Genomic DNA, 24,013 nt, shown 5'->3' with positions numbered 1-24,013 from the left:
CGTCTAAACACTCCAAATTCATCCCGAACTCTTACAACTAGTCAAATGCATTGGATTGTCACAGATTCTGACCCTAGAAACAGAAACAAATCTGTTTACTGCTTAGAATCAATGTTTTCTCGGTTTTAGCCTGTTTCAGGACAAAATGGGTAAAAGTGGTGTCTAAACACTCCAAATTCAACCCGAACTCTTATAATTAGTCAAATGCATTGGATTGCTACAGATTTTGACCCTAGAAAGACTAACATAGCGGTTTACTGCTTCAAATCAATGTTTTCTCTTAGTTTTAGCCTGTTTTCTCGGTCTAAGCCTGTTTTGGGATAAAACGGGTTTAAGTGTTGTCTAAACACTCCAAATTCATCCCGAACTCTTACAACTAGTCAAATGCATTGGATTGTCACACATTCTGACCCTAGAAACAGTAACAAAGCTGTTTACTGCTTAGAATCAACGTTTTCTTGGTTTTAGCCTGTTTTAGGACAAAATGGGTAAAAGTGGTGTCTAAACACTCCAAATTCAACCCGAACTCTTATAATTAGTCAAATGCATTGGATTGCTACAGATTTTGACCCTAGAAAGACTAACATAGCGGTTTACTGCTTCAAATCAATGTTTTCTCTTGGTTTTAGCCTGTTTTCTCGGTCTAAGCCTGTTTTGGGATAAAACGGGTTTAAGTGTTGTCTAAACACTCCAAATTCATCCCGAACTCTTACAACTAGTCAAATGCATTGGATTGTCACACATTCTGACCCTAGAAACAGTAACAAAGCTGTTTACTGCTTAGAATCAACGTTTTCTTGGTTTGAGCCTGTTTTAGGACAAAATGGGTAAAAGTGGTGTCTAAACACTCCAAATTCAACCCGAACTCTTATAATTAGTCAAATGCATTGGATTGTTACAGATTTTGACCCTAGAAAGAGTAACATAGCGGTTTACTGCTTCAAATCAATGTTTTCTCTCGGTTTTAGCCTGTTTTCTCGGTCTAAGCCTCTTTTGGGATAAAACGGGTTTAAGTGTTGTCTAAACACTCCAAATGCATCCCGAACTCTTACAACTAGTCAAATGCATTGGATTGTCACACATTCTGACCCTAGAAACAGTAACAAAGCAGTTTACTGCTTAGAATCAACGTTTTCTTGGTTTGAGCCTGTTTCAGGAAAAAATGGGTAAAAATGGTGTCTAAACACTCCAAATTCAACCCGAACTCTTATAATTAGTCAAATGCATTGGATTGTTACAGATTTTGACCCTAGAAAGAGTAACATAGCGGTTTACTGCTTCAAATCAATGTTTTCTCTCGGTTTTAGCCTGTTTTCTCGGTCTAAGCCTGTTTTGGGATAAAACGGGTTTAAGTGTTGTCTAAACACTCCAAATTCATCCCGAACTCTTACAACTAGTCAAATGCATTGGATTGTCACACATTCTGACCCTAGAAACAGTAACAAAGCTGTTTACTGCTTAGAATCAACGTTTTCTTGGTTTGAGCCTATTTTAGGACAAAATGGGTAAAAGTGGTGTCTAAACACTCCAAATTCAACCCGAACTCTTATAATTAGTCAAATGCATTGGATTGTTACAGATTTTGACCCTAGAAAGAGTAACATAGCGGTTTACTGCTTTAAATCAATGTTTTCTCTCGGTTTTAGCCTGTTTTCTTGGTCTAAGCCTGTTTTGGGATAAAACGGGTTTAAGTGTTGTCTAAACACTCCAAATTCATCCCGAACTCTTACAACTAGTCAAATGCATTGGATTGTCACACATTCTGACCCTAGAAACAGTAACAAAGCAGTTTACTGCTTAGAATCAACGTTTTCTCGGTTTTAGCCTGTTTCAGGAAAAAATGGGTAAAAATGGTGTCTAAACACTCCAAATTCAACCCGAACTCTTATAATTAGTCAAATGCATTGGATTGTTACATATTGTGACCCTAGAAAGAGTAACATAGCGGTTTACTGCTTCAAATCAATGTTTTCTCTCGGTTTTAGCCTGTTTTCTCGGTCTAAGCCTGTTTTGGGATAAAACGGGTTTAAGTGTTGTCTAAACACTCCAAATTCATCCCGAACTCTTACAACTAGTCAAATGCATTGGATTGTCACAGATTCTGACCCTAGAAACAGAAACAAATCTGTTTACTGCTTAGAATCAATGTTTTCTCGGTTTTAGCCTGTTTCAGGACAAAATGGGTAAAAGTGGTGTCTAAACACTCCAAATTCAACCCGAACTCTTATAATTAGTCAAATGCATTGGATTGCTACAGATTTTGACCCTAGAAAGACTAACATAGCGGTTTACTGCTTCAAATCAATGTTTTCTCTTAGTTTTAGCCTGTTTTCTCGGTCTAAGCCTGTTTTGGGATAAAACGGGTTTAAGTGTTGTCTAAACACTCCAAATTCATCCCGAACTCTTACAACTAGTCAAATGCATTGGATTGTCACACATTCTGACCCTAGAAACAGTAACAAAGCTGTTTACTGCTTAGAATCAACGTTTTCTTGGTTTTAGCCTGTTTTAGGACAAAATGGGTAAAAGTGGTGTCTAAACACTCCAAATTCAACCCGAACTCTTATAATTAGTCAAATGCATTGGATTGCTACAGATTTTGACCCTAGAAAGACTAACATAGCGGTTTACTGCTTCAAATCAATGTTTTCTCTTGGTTTTAGCCTGTTTTCTCGGTCTAAGCCTGTTTTGGGATAAAACGGGTTTAAGTGTTGTCTAAACACTCCAAATTCATCCCGAACTCTTACAACTAGTCAAATGCATTGGATTGTCACACATTCTGACCCTAGAAACAGTAACAAAGCTGTTTACTGCTTAGAATCAACGTTTTCTTGGTTTGAGCCTGTTTTAGGACAAAATGGGTAAAAGTGGTGTCTAAACACTCCAAATTCAACCCGAACTCTTATAATTAGTCAAATGCATTGGATTGTTACAGATTTTGACCCTAGAAAGAGTAACATAGCGGTTTACTGCTTCAAATCAATGTTTTCTCTCGGTTTTAGCCTGTTTTCTCGGTCTAAGCCTCTTTTGGGATAAAACGGGTTTAAGTGTTGTCTAAACACTCCAAATGCATCCCGAACTCTTACAACTAGTCAAATGCATTGGATTGTCACACATTCTGACCCTAGAAACAGTAACAAAGCAGTTTACTGCTTAGAATCAACGTTTTCTTGGTTTGAGCCTGTTTCAGGAAAAAATGGGTAAAAATGGTGTCTAAACACTCCAAATTCAACCCGAACTCTTATAATTAGTCAAATGCATTGGATTGTTACAGATTTTGACCCTAGAAAGAGTAACATAGCGGTTTACTGCTTCAAATCAATGTTTTCTCTCGGTTTTAGCCTGTTTTCTCGGTCTAAGCCTGTTTTGGGATAAAACGGGTTTAAGTGTTGTCTAAACACTCCAAATTCATCCCGAACTCTTACAACTAGTCAAATGCATTGGATTGTCACACATTCTGACCCTAGAAACAGTAACAAAGCTGTTTACTGCTTAGAATCAACGTTTTCTTGGTTTGAGCCTATTTTAGGACAAAATGGGTAAAAGTGGTGTCTAAACACTCCAAATTCAACCCGAACTCTTATAATTAGTCAAATGCATTGGATTGTTACAGATTTTGACCCTAGAAAGAGTAACATAGCGGTTTACTGCTTTAAATCAATGTTTTCTCTCGGTTTTAGCCTGTTTTCTTGGTCTAAGCCTGTTTTGGGATAAAACGGGTTTAAGTGTTGTCTAAACACTCCAAATTCATCCCGAACTCTTACAACTAGTCAAATGCATTGGATTGTCACACATTCTGACCCTAGAAACAGTAACAAAGCAGTTTACTGCTTAGAATCAACGTTTTCTCGGTTTTAGCCTGTTTCAGGAAAAAATGGGTAAAAATGGTGTCTAAACACTCCAAATTCAACCCGAACTCTTATAATTAGTCAAATGCATTGGATTGTTACATATTGTGACCCTAGAAAGAGTAACATAGCGGTTTACTGCTTCAAATCAATGTTTTCTCTCGGTTTTAGCCTGTTTTCTCGGTCTAAGCCTGTTTTGGGATAAAACGGGTTTAAGTGTTGTCTAAACACTCCAAATTCATCCCGAACTCTTACAACTAGTCAAATGCATTGGATTGTCACACATTCTGACCCTAGAAACAGTAACAAAGCTGTTTACTGCTTAGAATCAACGTTTTCTTGGTTTGAGCCTGTTTTAGGAAAAAATGGGTAAAAATGGTGTCTAAACACTCCAAATTCAACCCGAACTCTTATAATTAGTCAAATGCATTGGATTGTTACAGATTTTGACCCTAGAAAGAGTAACATAGCGGTTTACTGCTTTAAATCAATGTTTTCTCTCGGTTTTAGCCTGTTTTCTCGGTCTAAGCCTGTTTTGGGATAAAACGGGTTTAAGTGTCGTCTAAACACTCCAAATTCATCCCGAACTCTTACAACTAGTCAAATGCATTGGATTGTCACAGATTCTGACCCTAGAAACAGAAACAAATCTGTTTACTGCTTAGAATCAATGTTTTCTCGGTTTTAGCCTGTTTCAGGACAAAATGGGTAAAAGTGGTGTCTAAACACTCCAAATTCAACCCGAACTCTTATAATTAGTCAAATGCATTGGATTGCTACAGATTTTGACCCTAGAAAGACTAACATAGCGGTTTACTGCTTCAAATCAATGTTTTCTCTTAGTTTTAGCCTGTTTTCTCGGTCTAAGCCTGTTTTGGGATAAAACGGGTTTAAGTGTTGTCTAAACACTCCAAATTCATCCCGAACTCTTACAACTAGTCAAATGCATTGGATTGTCACACATTCTGACCCTAGAAACAGTAACAAAGCTGTTTACTGCTTAGAATCAACGTTTTCTTGGTTTTAGCCTGTTTTAGGACAAAATGGGTAAAAGTGGTGTCTAAACACTCCAAATTCAACCCGAACTCTTATAATTAGTCAAATGCATTGGATTGCTACAGATTTTGACCCTAGAAAGACTAACATAGCGGTTTACTGCTTCAAATCAATGTTTTCTCTTGGTTTTAGCCTGTTTTCTCGGTCTAAGCCTGTTTTGGGATAAAACGGGTTTAAGTGTTGTCTAAACACTCCAAATTCATCCCGAACTCTTACAACTAGTCAAATGCATTGGATTGTCACACATTCTGACCCTAGAAACAGTAACAAAGCTGTTTACTGCTTAGAATCAACGTTTTCTTGGTTTGAGCCTGTTTTAGGACAAAATGGGTAAAAGTGGTGTCTAAACACTCCAAATTCAACCCGAACTCTTATAATTAGTCAAATGCATTGGATTGTTACAGATTTTGACCCTAGAAAGAGTAACATAGCGGTTTACTGCTTCAAATCAATGTTTTCTCTCGGTTTTAGCCTGTTTTCTCGGTCTAAGCCTCTTTTGGGATAAAACGGGTTTAAGTGTTGTCTAAACACTCCAAATGCATCCCGAACTCTTACAACTAGTCAAATGCATTGGATTGTCACACATTCTGACCCTAGAAACAGTAACAAAGCAGTTTACTGCTTAGAATCAACGTTTTCTTGGTTTGAGCCTGTTTCAGGAAAAAATGGGTAAAAATGGTGTCTAAACACTCCAAATTCAACCCGAACTCTTATAATTAGTCAAATGCATTGGATTGTTACAGATTTTGACCCTAGAAAGAGTAACATAGCGGTTTACTGCTTCAAATCAATGTTTTCTCTCGGTTTTAGCCTGTTTTCTCGGTCTAAGCCTGTTTTGGGATAAAACGGGTTTAAGTGTTGTCTAAACACTCCAAATTCATCCCGAACTCTTACAACTAGTCAAATGCATTGGATTGTCACACATTCTGACCCTAGAAACAGTAACAAAGCTGTTTACTGCTTAGAATCAACGTTTTCTTGGTTTGAGCCTATTTTAGGACAAAATGGGTAAAAGTGGTGTCTAAACACTCCAAATTCAACCCGAACTCTTATAATTAGTCAAATGCATTGGATTGTTACAGATTTTGACCCTAGAAAGAGTAACATAGCGGTTTACTGCTTTAAATCAATGTTTTCTCTCGGTTTTAGCCTGTTTTCTTGGTCTAAGCCTGTTTTGGGATAAAACGGGTTTAAGTGTTGTCTAAACACTCCAAATTCATCCCGAACTCTTACAACTAGTCAAATGCATTGGATTGTCACACATTCTGACCCTAGAAACAGTAACAAAGCAGTTTACTGCTTAGAATCAACGTTTTCTCGGTTTTAGCCTGTTTCAGGAAAAAATGGGTAAAAATGGTGTCTAAACACTCCAAATTCAACCCGAACTCTTATAATTAGTCAAATGCATTGGATTGTTACATATTGTGACCCTAGAAAGAGTAACATAGCGGTTTACTGCTTCAAATCAATGTTTTCTCTCGGTTTTAGCCTGTTTTCTCGGTCTAAGCCTGTTTTGGGATAAAACGGGTTTAAGTGTTGTCTAAACACTCCAAATTCATCCCGAACTCTTACAACTAGTCAAATGCATTGGATTGTCACACATTCTGACCCTAGAAACAGTAACAAAGCTGTTTACTGCTTAGAATCAACGTTTTCTTGGTTTGAGCCTGTTTTAGGAAAAAATGGGTAAAAATGGTGTCTAAACACTCCAAATTCAACCCGAACTCTTATAATTAGTCAAATGCATTGGATTGTTACAGATTTTGACCCTAGAAAGAGTAACATAGCGGTTTACTGCTTTAAATCAATGTTTTCTCTCGGTTTTAGCCTGTTTTCTTGGTCTAAGCCTGTTTTGGGATAAAACGGGTTTAAGTGTTGTCTAAACACTCCAAATTCATCCCGAACTCTTACAACTAGTCAAATGCATTGGATTGTCACACATTCTGACCCTAGAAACAGTAACAAAGCAGTTTACTGCTTAGAATCAACGTTTTCTCGGTTTTAGCCTGTTTCAGGAAAAAATGGGTAAAAATGGTGTCTAAACACTCCAAATTCAACCCGAACTCTTATAAATAGTCAAATGCATTGGATTGTTACATATTGTGACCCTAGAAAGAGTAACATAGCGGTTTACTGCTTCAAATCAATGTTTTCTCTCGGTTTTAGCCTGTTTTCTCGGTCTAAGCCTGTTTTGGGATAAAACGGGTTTAAGTGTCGTCTAAACACTCCAAATTCATCCCGAACTCTTACAACTAGTCAAATGCATTGGATTGTCACACATTCTGACCCTAGAAACAGTAACAAAGCTGTTTACTGCTTAGAATCAACGTTTTCTTGGTTTTAGCCTGTTTCAGGACAAAATGGGTAAAAGTGGTGTCTAAACACTCCAAATTCAACCCGAACTCTTATAATTAGTCAAATGCATTGGATTGCTACATATTTTGACCCTAGAAAGAGTAACATAGCGGTTTACTGCTTCAAATCAATGTTTTCTCTCGGTTTTAGCCTGTTTTCTTGGTCTAAGCCTCTTTTGGGATAAAACGGGTTTAAGTGTTGTCTAGACACTCCAAATGCATCCCGAACTCTTACAACTAGTCAAATGCATTGGATTGTCACACATTCTGACCCTAGAAACAGTAACAAAGCAGTTTACTGCTTAGAATCAACGTTTTCTCGGTTTTAGCCTGTTTCAGGAAAAAATGGGTAAAAATGGTGTCTAAACACTCCAAATTCAACCCGAACTCTTATAATTAGTCAAATGCATTGGATTGTTACATATTGTGACCCTAGAAAGAGTAACATAGCGGTTTACTGCTTCAAATCAATGTTTTCTCTCGGTTTTAGCCTGTTTTCTCGGTCTAAGCCTGTTTTGGGATAAAACGGGTTTAAGTGTCGTCTAAACACTCCAAATTCATCCCGAACTCTTACAACTAGTCAAATGCATTGGATTGTCACAGATTCTGACCCTAGAAACAGAAACAAATCTGTTTACTGCTTAGAATCAATGTTTTCTCGGTTTTAGCCTGTTTCAGGACAAAATGGGTAAAAGTGGTGTCTAAACACTCCAAATTCAACCCGAACTCTTATAATTAGTCAACTGCATTGGATTGTTACAGATTTTTACCCTAGAAAGAGTAACATAGCGGTTTACTGCTTCAAATCAATGTTTTCTCTCGGTTTTAGCCTGTTTTCTCAGTCTAAGCCTGTTTTGGGATAAAACGGGTTTAAGTGTTGTCTAAACACTCCAAATTCATCCCGAACTCTTACAACTAGTCAAATGCATTGGATTGTCACACATTCTGACCCTAGAAACAGTAACAAAGCTGTTTACTGCTTAGAATCAACGTTTTCTTGGTTTGAGCCTGTTTTAGGACAAAATGGGTAAAAGTGGTGTCTAAACACTCCAAATTCAACCCGAACTCTTATAATTGTTAGACTTTGTAGAATAAAGAAGAGAATCAAGAGATTGATGAGAGATATCGGTAGACAAAGAGAATGAGGAAGAAGAAAAGATTAGGTTATTGTTCCATAAGAATACATATTACAATGTAGGCTAAAGCCTATATATATCAAGGGAAAATTAGGGCTACACCCTCTACCAACCGATCGTATAAGTGATAGGGACAAGGAGAGAGATAGAACTAATCCCAACGGTGATAGTGACCCGTCCTAGTCTCCTTAAACACAACATAACCCGTGACTCCACTTGTTCCTCCTCTCTAACGGCTACAAGCGACATTCTAGATCCTTCTCATGGGCCTAAGGAGAGCAGGCCTCCTCATTGTCTTTACACACTTACATGACTCGGCCTTATTGCTTGGTTGTACGGACGGCCCCATAATTGTACGGACGGCCATGGCTGCCTTAGGCTTATTCTCTTGATCAATACTCCCCCTCAAGCTTAGCCAAGTGAAATGGCTAAGCTTGGAACCCGTGAAGCAGCACCTCATTAAAAACCTTGACTTAGAAAACCTCATGGGACAAAACCAAGTCAAGGGAAAAAGAGTGTGCCGTCCACGGATTAGGGAAGCTTGATCATGGCCGTGTAATGTCTACAAGTCCAAGTTTGCTGTAGATGTGATCACAAACCTTGGAGCTTGCAGACTTGGTGAAGATGTCAGCTAGCTGATCTTGACTCCTTGTGTGGCATGGTAACACCACTCCTTCTTCAATCTTCTCTCTCACCTTGTGGCAATCGCTTTCTATGTGCTTGGTCCTCTCATGAAAGACTGAGTTTGTGGCAATGTGGATGGCCGCTTCATTGTCGCAGTGCATGGTCATGGGCTGCTCTGTCTCGATGCCTAAGTCCTTGAGTAGGCCCTTCAGCCATGTCATCTCGTTAGTGAGCTTCCTCATAGCTCTATACTCGGCCTCGGCGCTAGAGCATGAAACCACCTTTTGTTTCTTAGACCTCCATGTAACCAAGTTGCCTCCAACAAACGTGCAGTACCCAGTGGTGGATCTCCTATCCAGCGTATCGCCATTGTAATCCGCATCACAATAGCCAACGATTTCGGTGTTGTCATTCTTGCCCATCCAAATACCTTGACCCGGACTGCCCTTGAGATAGCTTAGGATCCTTTCGACTTGACTCCATTGGTACTTGCTTGGTGCCTTCATATGTTGGCTAACCTGATTCACAGCGTAAGATATGTCAGGTCGTGTGATAGTAAGGTATATCAGCTTACCTACAAGCCGGCGGTAGCGTGTGACGTCTAAGAATGGCTCGTCCATTGGTTCCTTAGGTCGGCCTTCTTTTGCCCGTAAGCTCTCCCCCTTTCGCTTGAGCTGGTAATCTTCATCAAGGGGCGTAGCAACCGGAGACACACCAAGCTTGCCAGTCTCCTCTAACAAGTCAAGAGTATACTTGCGTTGTGAGAGGAAGAGTCCTTCCGGTGAGCGACAAATCTCAATACCAAGAAAGTATTTGAGTTCCCCAAGGTCCTTGATGTCAAATACCGACTTGAGAGAGTCCTTGGTGTCCTGAATGGCCGCCTTATCATCACCAGTCACGATGATGTCGTCGACGTATATGAGCACCACCACCCAACCAATAGAGGTGCGACGCGTGAAGAGAGTATGATCAGCCTCCGATCGCGTAAAACCATCAGTCTTGAGAGTGGAGCTTAGTTTGTGGTACCACGCTCGTGGGGACTGCTTAAGGCCATAGATGGCCTTACGTAGCCTCAAGACTTTTCCGGGTGTAACCATGTCTTCAAGGCCGGGAGGAGGCGTCATGTACACTTCTTCATCAAGTTCACCTTGAAGGAAGGCGTTCTTCACATCCATCTGCCATAAGTCCCATGAGAGGTTGACAGCAAGAGACAGCACAACCCGAACCGTATGGAGCTTGGCCACGGGTGCAAAGGTGTCCGTGTAGTCCGCGCCATAGGTTTGGGTGAAGCCACGGGCCACTAACCTGGCTTTATGCCGTTCAATGTCACCATTGCTCAAATACTTTATGGTAAACACCCATTTGGAGCTAACTGCCCGCTTGCCTTGAGGAAGATCCGATTCGTCCCACGTATGATTCCGGATCATGGCGCCAGTTTCATCCTTGACCGCATCTAACCAAACTTGATGTTCCTTGGCTTCATCATATGTCTGCGGGATCCAATTGGCGTCCACTTGGCCGAAGAAAGCTTGGTGATCAGCAGGTAACAGCTCAAGGGAACAAACGGACTGAATGGGATGAGCGACAGCTTGGCTGTTGTAATAGACACGCTTGTTCTTCCAAGTGGAGGGATCCGACCGAGGTCTGGTGCTCCGACGCAGGACTGGTGCTGGAAGTGGATCCACGCTAGGCAACACGGTGGACGTACCGTCCGTAGGAGCCGTCTCCGTGTTTTCCTCGGTAGAGGCCGCCGCCGGAGCATGCGTGTCCGTTGTAGGGCCAGGGACGGGAACACCGGTTATGGGTAGGCCAGACTCGAGAGATTCACCATCTTGGGCTGAACCATTGTCATTTGCATCTCCTTGGTCAGACCCACCATCGGTAGAAATTTGACTTAGTGTTGGCCGCACGGCACCCGTTGGTGGAGATGGGTTGCCAAGGTGATCAAGAAGGAACCGTAGACTCGAAGCTCGGTCATTAGGTGAGTGAGAGAGATCTTTAAGGCTGTTCCAATCCCTCTTGTCATGGTAGCCCACATGTTCTAGAAACCGGACATCTCGAGAGACATATAGTCGACTTGTGGCCGGATCATAACATTTGTACCCCTTTTGTGTGGTAGAGTAGCCAATGAACATACACTTTGTACTTTTGGCATCCAGCTTACTCCTTTGTTCTCCTGGTACTAACACAAAACAAACACAGCCGAAAACTCGTAAGTGATCAAGAGATGGTTTAAATTTGTTTAGTACTTCAAATGGAGATAAGTCATGAAGAACTCTAGTTGGTGTTCGGTTGATTAGGTAGCATGCAGTCATCACGGCATCACCCCAATATCGTTTAGGAACACTCGAATGGAACATGATTGCCCGCGCCACTTCCATGAGGTGCCGGTTCTTCCTCTCGGCCACACCATTTTGTTGTGGCGTGTAGGGACAACTCGTTTGATGGAGAATGCCATGCTTGGAGAGATGTTCTTTGAACTTGCAATTTGTGTATTCCCCCCCATTATCAGACCTAAGTACCTTAAGTTTAGCATTGAAGTGATTAGTCACATAATTTTGAAAATTGATAAAGGCATCAAATACTCTATCTTTAGATGGCAACAAGGTAATCCAAGTGTATTTTGATTTTTCATCAATAAAGGTCACAAAATACTTGTTATTATCTCTAGATAGGCATGGTGATGTCCAAACATCTGAGTGAACTAAATCAAAACAATTCTCATAAATAGTAGTTGACTTAGGAAAGATAGACTTGCAATGTTTTCCAAGAATACAAGGTTCACAAGTAGAATTATCAAAAGAAATATTAGGAAACATCAACCCTAAAGCACGTGAATGTGGGTGGCCTAGCCTAGAATGCCACACCATATTCGAATCAACAACAAAACAAGACTTAGTAGAGGATAAATTTGGATCGGTTTTCTCTAGGACATAGAGATCTCCACTCCCTTGCCCTTCTCCAAGAACCTTTCCAGTCTCAATATCCTGAAAATAAACATTGTTAGGACCAAAGATTGCATAACAATTCAAATCATTTGTGGCCCTCTTAACCGATAGTAAATTGGAGGTAAAGGTAGGCATAAAGAAAGCTTTTGAGGTTTTATCAAATAGTTTCAAGTCCCCTATTCCCTTTACTGGTATTTGTTCTCCATTTGCAATAACAACACTTCCTAAGGCCGGTTTTATGTTGTCAATTAAACTAGGATTACTAATCATATGATGTGAGGCTCCCGAGTCAATAACAAGCGATTTGCTAGGCCTAGAAGTAAAGAAAGAGATACCAGACTCCTTGAGTGAAGCAATGGAGCGGATGAGAGCCTCAAGGTCTGACTTCCTCACCACATCTCCGTAGGCTGCGGTCATGGCCACCTCATCTCCCTGCTTTGATGATCCGGCTCCTTTATCGCTAACCGCTTCCTTTGAGAGGTTGGCTTTGAACTTGGCCGGCTTGAGATGAGGATGGAGAACCCAGCACTTGTCTTTCAGATGACCCCGCTTCTTGCAGTGGTCGCACACCAACCACTTCCTCTCCTCTTGCTTGTACGTTCCTTTGTTGGCCGAAGCAAGCTCTCCCTTACCGCTAAACAAATCAAGGGATCCTTGCTCTTTCTGAATTTGGGAGCAAATATCTTCAAAGGAGGGGAGCTTCTCTGCCCTTAGGATGTGCTTCAAGAGGTCGTTGAAGGACGGGTTCAAGGTAAGTAGGAGTCCGAAGACTTTGTCTTGCTCCTTTCTTTCGTTTAGCACACTTGCCTCAAGTGTACTTGGCCGCAACATGTCAAGCTCGGACCATAGTGCACGGAACTTACCAAGATGCTTAGTGAACTCCACATCATCTTGGTTAAGATCATTTATGGCCTTCTTGACCTCAAAGACTCTAGTCATGTTAGAGACATTACCATACACGCCTTTAAGTGTTTCCCACAGTTCCTTGGCCGTCTCGCAATATGAGTAGGCCTCAAGGATAGGCGTGTCCAGAGAGTTTTGGAGAACAGATAGGACAACTTGGTCTTCTTGGAACCATTTGGCCTTCCTCTCGCTCTCTTCCTCCGCTTCCGCCTCGGAAGCGTCCTCTCCTTTGGGGTTTTTCTTTGGGACATAGTCGGACTCGACATGACTCCAAAGGCCACGACCTCCAAGGGCGGTTCTTGTGGTTCTTGTCCACAGCAAGTAGTTTGTCCCCTTTAGGACAACCGGTGAAACAATGGGCTTGGCGTTTTCCATGGTCGGATTTCTATGGACCGATGGGTAAAGCTTTTACCCGGAGAATAAAAGAGATGCGAGTGAGAAGAAACGAAGATAAGGAGACTAGAGTGTAGAAATGAGTAGGAGAATGAGATTAGACTGTAGAGAATCGAAGAACTCGCTCTGATACCATGTTAGACTTTGTAGAATAAAGAAGAGAATCAAGAGATTGATGAGAGATATCGGTAGACAAAGAGAATGAGGAAGAAGAAAAGATTAGGTTATTGTTCCATAAGAATACATATTACAATGTAGGCTAAAGCCTATATATATCAAGGGAAAATTAGGGCTACACCCTCTACCAACCGATCGTATAAGTGATAGGGACAAGGAGAGAGATAGAACTAATCCCAACGGTGATAGTGACCCGTCCTAGTCTCCTTAAACACAACATAACCCGTGACTCCACTTGTTCCTCCTCTCTAACGGCTACAAGCGACATTCTAGATCCTTCTCATGGGCCTAAGGAGAGCAGGCCTCCTCATTGTCTTTACACACTTACATGACTCGGCCTTATTGCTTGGTTGTACGGACGGCCCCATAATTGTACGGACGGCCATGGCTGCCTTAGGCTTATTCTCTTGATCAATAATAATTAGTCAAATGCATTGGATTGTTACAGATTTTGACCCTAGAAAGAGTAACATAGCGGTTTACTGCTTTAAATCAATGTTTTCTCTCGGTTTTAGCCTGTTTTCTCGGTCGAAGCCTGTTTTGGGATAAAACGGGTTTAAGTGTTGTCTAAACACTCCAAATTCATCCCGAACTCTTACAACTAGTCAAATGCATTGGATTGTCATACATTCTGACCCTAGAAACAGTAACAAAGCAGTTTACTGCTTAGAATCAACGTTTTCTCGGTTTTAGCCTGTTTCAGGAAAAAATGGGTAAAAATGGTGTCTAAACACTCCAAATTCAACCCGAACTCTTATAATTAGTCAAATGCATTGGATTGTTACATATTGTGACCCTAGAAAGAGTAACATAGCGGTTTACTGCTTCAAATCAATGTTTTCTCTCGGTTTTAGCCTGTTTTCTCGGTCTAAGCCTGTTTTGGGATAAAACGGGTTTAAGTGTTGTCTAAACACTCCAAATTCATCCCGAACTCTTACAACTAGTCAAATGCATTGGATTGTCACACATTCTGACCCTAGAAACAGTAACAAAGCTGTTTACTGCTTAGAATCAACGTTTTCTTGGTTTGAGCCTGTTTTAGGACAAAATGGGTAAAAGTGGTGTCTAAACACTCCAAATTCAACCCGAACTCTTATAATTAGTCAAATGCATTGGATTGTTACAGATTTTGACCCTAGAAAGAGTAACATAGCGGTTTACTGCTTTAAATCAATGTTTTCTCTCGGTTTTAGCCTGTTTTCTCGGTCGAAGCCTGTTTTGGGATAAAACGGGTTTAAGTGTTGTCTAAACACTCCAAATTCATCCCGAACTCTTACAACTAGTCAAATGCATTGGATTGTCATACATTCTGACCCTAGAAACAGTAACAAAGCAGTTTACTGCTTAGAATCAACGTTTTCTCGGTTTTAGCCTGTTTCAGGAAAAAATGGGTAAAAATGGTGTCTAAACACTCCAAATTCAACCCGAACTCTTATAATTAGTCAAATGCATTGGATTGTTACATATTGTGACCCTAGAAAGAGTAACATAGCGGTTTACTGCTTCAAATCAATGTTTTCTCTCGGTTTTAGCCTGTTTTCTCGGTCTAAGCCTGTTTTGGGATAAAACGGGTTTAAGTGTTGTCTAAACACTCCAAATTCATCCCGAACTCTTACAACTAGTCAAATGCATTGGATTGTCACACATTCTGACCCTAGAAACAGTAACAAAGCTGTTTACTGCTTAGAATCAACGTTTTCTTGGTTTGAGCCTGTTTTAGGAAAAAATGGGTAAAAATGGTGTCTAAACACTCCAAATTCAACCCGAACTCTTATAATTAGTCAAATGCATTGGATTGATACAGATTTTGACCCTAGAAAGAGTAACATAGCGGTTTACTGCTTTAAATCAATGTTTTCTCTCGGTTTTAGCCTGTTTTCTCGGTCTAAGCCTGTTTTGGGATAAAACGGGTTTAAGTGTCGTCTAAACACTCCAAATTCATCCCGAACTCTTACAACTAGTCAAATGCATTGGATTGTCACAGATTCTGACCCTAGAAACAGAAACAAATCTATTTACTGCTTAGAATCAATGTTTTCTCGGTTTTAGCCTGTTTCAGGACAAAATGGGTAAAAGTGGTGTCTAAACACTCCAAATTCAACCCGAACTCTTATAATTAGTCAAATGCATTGGATTGCTACAGATTTTGACCCTAGAAAGACTAACATAGCGGTTTACTGCTTCAAATCAATGTTTTCTCTTAGTTTTAGCCTGTTTTCTCGGTCTAAGCCTGTTTTGGGATAAAACGGGTTTAAGTGTTGTCTAAACACTCCAAATTCATCCCGAACTCTTACAACTAGTCAAATGCATTGGATTGTCACACATTCTGACCCTAGAAACAGTAACAAAGCTGTTTACTGCTTAGAATCAACGTTTTCTTGGTTTTAGCCTGTTTTAGGACAAAATGGGTAAAAGTGGTGTCTAAACACTCCAAATTCAACCCGAACTCTTATAATTAGTCAAATGCATTGGATTGCTACAGATTTTGACCCTAGAAAGACTAACATAGCGGTTTACTGCTTCAAATCAATGTTTTCTCTTGGTTTTAGCCTGTTTTCTCGGTCTAAGCCTGTTTTGGGATAAAACGGGTTTAAGTGTTGTCTAAACACTCCAAATTCATCCCGAACTCTTACAACTAGTCAAATGCATTGGATTGTCACACATTCTGACCCTAGAAACAGTAACAAAGCTGTTTACTGCTTAGAATCAACGTTTTCTTGGTTTGAGCCTGTTTTAGGACAAAATGGGTAAAAGTGGTGTCTAAACACTCCAAATTCAACCCGAACTCTTATAATTAGTCAAATGCATTGGATTGTTACAGATTTTGACCCTAGAAAGAGTAACATAGCGGTTTACTGCTTCAAATCAATGTTTTCTCTCGGTTTTAGCCTGTTTTCTCGGTCTAAGCCTCTTTTGGGATAAAACGGGTTTAAGTGTTGTCTAAACACTCCAAATGCATCCCGAACTCTTACAACTAGTCAAATGCATTGGATTGTCACACATTCTGACCCTAGAAACAGTAACAAAGCAGTTTACTGCTTAGAATCAACGTTTTCTTGGTTTGAGCCTGTTTCAGGAAAAAATGGGTAAAAATGGTGTCTAAACACTCCAAATTCAACCCGAACTCTTATAATTAGTCAAATGCATTGGATTGTTACAGATTTTGACCCTAGAAAGAGTAACATAGCGGTTTACTGCTTCAAATCAATGTTTTCTCTCGGTTTTAGCCTGTTTTCTCGGTCTAAGCCTCTTTTGGGATAAAACGGGTTTAAGTGTTGTCTAAACACTCCAAATGCATCCCGAACTCTTACAACTAGTCAAATGCATTGGATTGTCACACATTCTGACCCTAGAAACAGTAACAAAGCAGTTTACTGCTTAGAATCAACGTTTTCTTGGTTTGAGCCTGTTTCAGGAAAAAATGGGTAAAAATGGTGTCTAAACACTCCAAATTCAACCCGAACTCTTATAATTAGTCAAATGCATTGGATTGTTACAGATTTTGACCCTAGAAAGAGTAACATAGCGGTTTACTGCTTCAAATCAATGTTTTCTCTCGGTTTTAGCCTGTTTTCTCGGTCTAAGCCTGTTTTGGGATAAAACGGGTTTAAGTGTTGTCTAAACACTCCAAATTCATCCCGAACTCTTACAACTAGTCAAATGCATTGGATTGTCACACATTCTGACCCTAGAAACAGTAACAAAGCTGTTTACTGCTTAGAATCAACGTTTTCTTGGTTTGAGCCTATTTTAGGACAAAATGGGTAAAAGTGGTGTCTAAACACTCCAAATTCAACCCGAACTCTTATAATTAGTCAAATGCATTGGATTGTTACAGATTTTGACCCTAGAAAGAGTAACATAGCGGTTTACTGCTTTAAATCAATGTTTTCTCTCGGTTTTAGCCTGTTTTCTTGGTCTAAGCCTGTTTTGGGATAAAACGGGTTTAAGTGTTGTCTAAACACTCCAAATTCATCCCGAACTCTTACAACTAGTCAAATGCATTGGATTGTCACACATTCTGACCCTAGAAACAGTAACAAAGCAGTTTACTGCTTAGAATCAACGTTTTCTCGGTTTTAGCCTGTTTCAGGAAAAAATGGGTAAAAATGGTGTCTAAACACTCCAAATTCAACCCGAACTCTTATAATTAGTCAAATGCATTGGATTGTTACATATTGTGACCCTAGAAAGAGTAACATAGCGGTTTACTGCTTCAAATCAATGTTTTCTCTCGGTTTTAGCCTGTTTTCTCGGTCTAAGCCTGTTTTGGGATAAAACGGGTTTAAGTGTTGTCTAAACACTCCAAATTCATCCCGAACTCTTACAACTAGTCAAATGCATTGGATTGTCACACATTCTGACCCTAGAAACAGTAACAAAGCTGTTTACTGCTTAGAATCAACGTTTTCTTGGTTTGAGCCTGTTTTAGGAAAAAATGGGTAAAAATGGTGTCTAAACACTCCAAATTCAACCCGAACTCTTATAATTAGTCAAATGCATTGGATTGTTACAGATTTTGACCCTAGTATTAGAATGTACCAAGGAGGAGAGAGGAGAGGCCGGTAAGGCCGAGCCTTGGAAGAAGAGAAGACAGGCCGGAAAGGCCATGTAAAGGCCGGTAAGGCCATGTCCGTGTCCGTGAGCGACCATGTACCGTGTCCGGTACCATGTACCGTGTCCGTGAACGGACCCATGTCCGGTGAGCGGCCAGTTAGGCCGTGAACACATTGAAGAGAAGGCCCGTCCGTACAGGCCCGTCCGTACAGGCCCGTCCGTACAGGCCCGTCCGTACGATGAAGAGAAGGCCCGTCCGTACGGTCGTGCTCTTAGGGCTGCTCTCGGTCCATGTGATGGAAAGGCCGAAGTTTGAGTGGCTTAGGAGAAGGAAAACGAGGCCTTACAAGAGAGAGAGGCCCATCTCACAAAGAAAAGGAAGGAAGGGAGAAGATTCACGTGAGCGTTTGGTGAAGGAAGGAAGTCGCTTTCACCAAGTTGAATTGAGAACGTCCCTATCACCTTCTTCTTCTCTCTTTGTGTCTAACGGTCATATGACCTTCTTCTCCTATATTAATGTATAATCTCTCATATGTAAAAGACATCACATTATTATTCAATAGAAGAGAAACCGATTTCCTCTCTATACTTGTGTTCTTGTTTCATATTAACAATGTAGAGAGTTTAGGATTAGCGGTTAGGGGCTGCCCTTAAGGCAGCCTATTCTCTTCTCAAATCCACCTAAACTCTTCTTATTTACTGCTTTACTTAGCCTAGATTACTGATTCTTAATCCTCCTTCTCCTAAGTACACAAACTCTAAGTGTTGTGATACTAGAAGAGGATAAGTCTCAAACTAGTGCTTCTCCTAGTTAGGATCCGCTTACTCTCTAGTATTTGGGTTCTATCTAGCTTGTTTATGGGGAGTTCATCACAAGTTGATGTTCTCTCCTCCCCCTTGAGAATGAGTTAGTTTGTTGTGGGTAAAGGGGGATTCATTCACCAAGTGTTTGTCTACCCTCTCTTGTGAGCTTTGTCTCATAAATCCCAACATGGTATCAGAGCAGGTTCTGTTCTTGGTGTTTTAAACTCATTCTCAAAGTCGTTTTCTTAGGAGTTAGCTTAGTTAAAGTTTAGACTTTGCTTAGGTGTTAAATCGCTTAGCTTAGTTTCTTTAAAGCTTTAATTTTGCTTTTGTTGATTAAATCGATTCTCTAGCAGCTCATTGTTGAGTAAGCTTGGTCTCTTATCTTGTTAGAATTTGTAGACCAAGTGTGTGGAAAGAAATCGATTTTACAAGCCCCATCCTTAAGCTTTACCGATTTGGTAATAGCTTTGTTTATTTTGGGATGTGTGGGAAGTGATGAACCATTGAGCAAATTGTGTTGTTCATGGTGAGGATTCACGGTTCTTGTGTGCTTGTATGAGCCACGAAATTCTTAGGATTTAATTCTCTTAGGATTTAGTTAATTTTCCTCTAAAGGTTTAATTTAGCTTTTGTTAAATTTCCTTTAAAGGCTTAATTACTAAATCGATTCTTCTTCTTCTCAAGGTTGAGAAAGCTTTGTTTCTGGCCATATGGTGTGTCCAGATTCGAGTTTGGGGAAGAGAGAGTTCTTGTTTTTAGCATGTATGGCCCGCTTGGTCAAATAGATTCAAGTTGGTCCAAGATGCATTCTTTTAACCAATGGACAAAAGGTTGTTCCAAAGGTGTTTCTTCTTTTATTTGATTTTTGAACATGGAAAGCATCTTCTATATGCTCTTTCGTGATCTTTGAAGGCATTAGACTCTTGGAGAACACCTGTTTAAGTGATTCTACCATGAGAAGTGTCCCAAACCGCTGGAGAAATTAATTTTCCAAACGGTCCATTGTGTTTCAGCCATTAAAGCACCAAAAGAGATTGTCTTCTTGGATGTTCTTGGCTGTCAAAGCTTCTTTCAACTCAAGAAAACAGAGTTAAACTCTGTCCATAAGAACTCTTGAGCAGATTCTCTATTCTACTCTCCATTCATCTTATACTACCGCCTATACTCTCCCTTATACTCTCACTTTCTATACTCTTGGTTACTGATTCTCTGTTCTCTATTTATACTCTTAATTATTCTCTAAATTCTATTTTATTTTTCAGTAATATTCTCTATACTCTAATCTCTAACAATCTCTTGTTTAGAATCTGTTCCATTGAATTTGGTTTCAGCTTCAGCCTTGAAGATTGTGTGGAGCTCGCCTACTATCTCAAGAAGAAGAAGTGGCGAGGTTGAAGGCTACAAGATAGCCATGTAAGAGCGCAGCACAATGCCTGGAGTTAGAACCAAGGGCCACCAAGTCTTTGTTAAGCTGGTGGAATGTGATGAATCAGTCCAAGAGCATGTGTGTTAGTGCCAAGTTGTTGATCGGATGTGCACAATGGTCTTTAAGAAAGGTGATGCACAAGGTTTCAACTGTTGATCGGATGTGCACAAGAACGGTGATGCACAAGGTTTCAACTGAGGTGATGAGGTTTCAGCCCATCATCAAGTAAAGGTTACGGGGGAGATCAACTATCAAGTGACTTCAGACCGTACCTCACAGATTCTGCTCGGCCACAAGCGAAAGTTTTTACTTAAAGCTCAGCCGAAGCGTCTCAAAGATCGACTCGGACGAAACCCTTCCACTGCGATTCAGCTTCCGCGTTCTTCACAAAAGTTCTAGACCATGGAGTCATCTTGCCAGTGGAAGTGGAATCATACCAATCCGAGCAGCCGTTCGAAAGTTATGTCCGATTCAGTGGACATGTATCAGTTTGACAAATAAAACTGACCGGGTTTAAAACCATGGTTAGAAGAGCGGTCTCAAGGAGGAATTCCAAACCGCAACAGTGATCAACTCTCTCCCTCCTATCCATCAAAACACCATAAAGGCTGTGCTCTAAACTCTTCTCTATTTTAATTCATAAATTCATTACCTTAGCTTCATTACTAGTCTTTAGTCTTTAATATGTTCTCTTAAATTGTCACACTTTTAGAAATTTTCTTTGATATTCCTCATAGCAAACACTTATTCTTTTCTTCTTTATCACTTGTTTAAGGGGTAAAGGAGACTATGAGAGCCTCAAAGAAATTCTAAAGGCGCAAGGATGGAGATCATAAGGAATGTGCTAAAGGCAAGGTGGGCTAAGGAGTAGGAGCGGTTCAAATCATGAAGAGAAGGGAGCTAGTTCTTTGCAAACCAAGGTCAAGGGACATCATGGATAGTGGAGTCTATACTCTTTTTCCCTTAACAAAGTTTTATCCCAAGAGGTTTTCTTTGTTGAGGTTTTTAATGAGGTAGATGACACTAGTCCACCCTTGATCTTTGGTCCCCATGGTGTCCCACCGATCAAGCGTGCGGGGGAGTATTAGAATGTACCAAGGAGGAGAGAGGAGAGGCCGGTAAGGCCGAGCCTTGGAAGAAGAGAAGACAGGCCGGAAAGGCCATGTAAAGGCCGGTAAGGCCATGTCCGTGTCCGTGAGCGACCATGTACCGTGTCCGGTACCATGTACCGTGTCCGTGAACGGACCCATGTCCGGTGAGCGGCCAGTTAGGCCGTGAACACATTGAAGAGAAGGCCCGTCCGTACAGGCCCGTCCGTACAGGCCCGTCCGTACAGGCCCGTCCGTACGATGAAGAGAAGGCCCGTCCGTACGGTCGTGCTCTTAGGGCTGCTCTCGGTCCATGTGATGGAAAGGCCGAAGTTTGAGTGGCTTAGGAGAAGGAAAACGAGGCCTTACAAGAGAGAGAGGCCCATCTCACAAAGAAAAGGAAGGAAGGGAGAAGATTCACGTGAGCGTTTGGTGAAGGAAGGAAGTCGCTTTCACCAAGTTGAATTGAGAACGTCCCTATCACCTTCTTCTTCTCTCTTTGTGTCTAACGGTCATATGACCTTCTTCTCCTATATTAATGTATAATCTCTCATATGTAAAAGACATCACATTATTATTCAATAGAAGAGAAACCGATTTCCTCTCTATACTTGTGTTCTTGTTTCATATTAACAATGTAGAGAGTTTAGGATTAGCGGTTAGGGGCTGCCCTTAAGGCAGCCTATTCTCTTCTCAAATCCACCTAAACTCTTCTTATTTACTGCTTTACTTAGCCTAGATTACTGATTCTTAATCCTCCTTCTCCTAAGTACACAAACTCTAAGTGTTGTGATACTAGAAGAGGATAAGTCTCAAACTAGTGCTTCTCCTAGTTAGGATCCGCTTACTCTCTAGTATTTGGGTTCTATCTAGCTTGTTTATGGGGAGTTCATCACAAGTTGATGTTCTCTCCTCCCCCTTGAGAATGAGTTAGTTTGTTGTGGGTAAAGGGGGATTCATTCACCAAGTGTTTGTCTACCCTCTCTTGTGAGCTTTGTCTCATAAATCCCAACACCTAGAAAGAGTAACATAGCGGTTTACTGCTTTAAATCAATGTTTTCTCTCGGTTTTAGCCTGTTTTCTTGGTCTAAGCCTGTTTTGGGATAAAACGGGTTTAAGTTATTAGAATGTACCAAGGAGGAGAGAGGAGAGGCCGGTAAGGCCGAACCTTGGAAGAAGAGAAGAAAGGCCGGAAAGGCCATGTAAAGGCCGGTAAGGCCATGTCCGTGTCCGTGAGCGACCATGTACCGTGTCCGGTACCATGTACCGTGTCCGTGAACGGACCCATGTCCGGAGAGCGGCCAGTTAGGCCGTGAACACATTGAAGAGCAGGCCCGTCCGTACAGGCCCGTCCGTACAGGCCCGTCCGTACAGGCCCGTCCGTACTATTAGTATATATGAAGGAGAAGAGAGAGTGAGGCCGGTGAGGCCGAGCTGCACAAGGAAGAAGAGAGTGGCCGGTAAGGCTGCTAGTACAAGAAGTGTGGCCGGTAAGGCCATGAGTGGTGTGGGAGCGGCCAGTAAGGCCGTGAGCACAATAAGAGTGGCCAATAAGGCCATGTGGGCCGTGAGAGCAAGGAGAGTGGTCAGCAAGGCCATAAGTGCAATATAAGAAGAACAAAGGCCTTATAAGAAGAAGAAGCCCAAGAAGAAGGAAATATCTCACAAGGAAGGGAAGAAGGATCCAATGGCCATAAGGGAAGGAGATCTAACGGTCACAAGGCATGGAAGGGAAGGAAATCACGTGTGGCTTTGGTTGGGAAGCATAGCGAGTCAACCAAAGACAAGGAGCTGTCCCTTTCATCTCTCCTTTGAATCCCTTGTGTGCCTAACGGCTCTATGCCTTTGTTTTCTCTATATTAAGCTGTAATTCTCTCATATGTAAAACATCACAATATTATTCAATAGAAGAGAAACCGATTTCCTCTCTATACTTGTGTTCTTGTTTCATATTAACAATGTAGAGAGTTTAGGATTAGCGGTTAGGGGCTGCCCTTAAGGCAGCCTATTCTCTTCTCAAATCCACCTAAACTCTTCTGATTTACTGCTTTACTTAGCCTAGATTACTGATTCTTAATCCTCCTTCTCCTAAGTACACAAACTCTAAGTGTTGTGATACTAGAAGAGGATAAGTCTCAAACTAGTGCTTCTCCTAGTTAGGATCCGCTTACTCTCTAGTATTTGGGTTCTATCTAGCTTGTTTATGGGGAGTTCATCACAAGTTGATGTTCTCTCCTCCCCCTTGAGAATGAGTTAGTTTGTTGTGGGTAAAGGGGGATTCATTCACCAAGTGTTTGTCTACCCTCTCTTGTGAGCTTTGTCTCATAAATCCCAACATGGTATCAGAGCAGGTTCTGTTCTTGGTGATTTAAACTCATTCTCAAAGTCGTTTTCTTAGGAGTTAGCTTAGTTAAAGTTTTAGACTTTGCTTAGGTGTTAAATCGCTTAGCTTAGTTTCTTTAAAGCTTTAATTTTGCTTTTGTTGATTAAATCGATTCTCTAGCAGCTCATTGTTGAGTAAGCTTGGTCTCTTGTCTTGTTAGAATTTGTAGACCAAGTGTGTGGAAAGAAATCGATTTTACAAGCCCCATCCTTAAGCTTTACCGATTTGGTAATAGCTTTGTTTATTTTGGGATGTGTGGGAAGTGATGAACCATTGAGCAAATTGTGTTGTTCATGGTGAGGATTCACGGTTC

The 24,013-nt window shown here is 41.0% G+C and overlaps 1 long non-coding RNA gene across 1 annotated transcript in view; it reads left to right on the top strand.

The window, feature by feature from the left end:
- LOC147936250 (uncharacterized) overlaps positions 1 to 23,246 on the top strand; it is a 46,904-nt gene extending 23,658 nt beyond the window's left edge. The window contains exons 3-4 of the long non-coding RNA XR_015568952.1: positions 21,134 to 21,565; positions 22,650 to 23,246. This is a non-coding gene — a long non-coding RNA (uncharacterized LOC147936250). The remainder of the gene's footprint in view (positions 1 to 21,133; positions 21,566 to 22,649) is intronic.
- The last annotated feature ends 767 nt before the right edge of the window (positions 23,247 to 24,013 follow it).

The sequence above is a fragment of the Camelina sativa genome, chromosome 10 (assembly GCF_030686135.1).
Source record: "Camelina sativa cultivar CO46 ecotype springtype chromosome 10, ASM3068613v1".
Classification (NCBI taxonomy): Eukaryota; Viridiplantae; Streptophyta; class Magnoliopsida; order Brassicales; family Brassicaceae; genus Camelina; species Camelina sativa.
The sequence above is the reverse complement of the archived record's forward strand: the minus strand, read 5'-3'. Positions and strand labels throughout refer to the sequence as shown.